The sequence below is a fragment of the Palaemon carinicauda genome, chromosome 12 (assembly GCF_036898095.1).
Source record: "Palaemon carinicauda isolate YSFRI2023 chromosome 12, ASM3689809v2, whole genome shotgun sequence".
Classification (NCBI taxonomy): Eukaryota; Metazoa; Arthropoda; class Malacostraca; order Decapoda; family Palaemonidae; genus Palaemon; species Palaemon carinicauda.
Window position 1 is genome coordinate 135,277,312 of NC_090736.1, and position 990 is coordinate 135,278,301.

The following is a 990-nucleotide window of genomic DNA, read 5'->3' on the forward strand; positions in this document are numbered from 1 at the left end:
AATGAGGCTTGCCAGATTATTTCGACTGAATTATCGTACATGAACCTTAAAATTATCGTTTTTAAACCAAAATTATCGTACAGTTTCAATATAATTATTAAGGAGTAACATAAAAAGAATAAAAAGGAAAAATTTATTATATAAGGATAATTGAATTATGTTAATTTCCAGAAAGAGTTAATTCATATAGAAACTCGTTATAGATATGAGTTAACTTCCATAACATGCATTATTTATTTATTTATTTCCTTATTTCCTTTCCTCACTGGACTATTTTTCCCTGTTAGAGCCCCTGGGCTTATAGATTATTTATTTATTTATTTCCTTATTTCCTTTCCTCACTGGACTATTTTTCCCTGTTGGAGCCCCTGGGCTTATAGCATCTTGCTTTTCCAACTAGGGTTGTAGCTTGGATAGTAATAATAATAATAATAATAATAATAATAATAATAATAAGGAAAGTTGGTCAACATTACTAATGTGGTCCTGTTGTCATGAAACCATTTTAGGGTTATACTTTGTAAAAATAATTTGAAAATTGTAAAAACATATATATATATATAGAGAGAGAGAGAGAGAGAGAGAGAGAGAGAGAGAGAGAGAGAGAGAGAGAGAGAGAGAGAGAGACAAAAATCTATGCTGATTTTAACCTAATCAGATTTCTGATAATAAATAAATCATGCACATACAAGTAAGGATTAATATTAAGGCATTTCATTATAGATAAATGAATAAAAATTTGGTCTTTGACTAAAATAAATGTATATATGATTATTTTCATTGGCTTTTTACTTATTGTAGAAATCTTTCTTCAACGAGTTAATCATATTTTGATGGCTCAAAGTCAGTTGATTTGTCTTATATACTTCTATTATTGATTAAACATTTCCATGGCATTTATCAGATTATACAATTCTTATGTCAAATGTCCATTAATTATACTAAATTAATGAGTATTCTAAAAAATTATGCTAGCAAATGAAATTACTC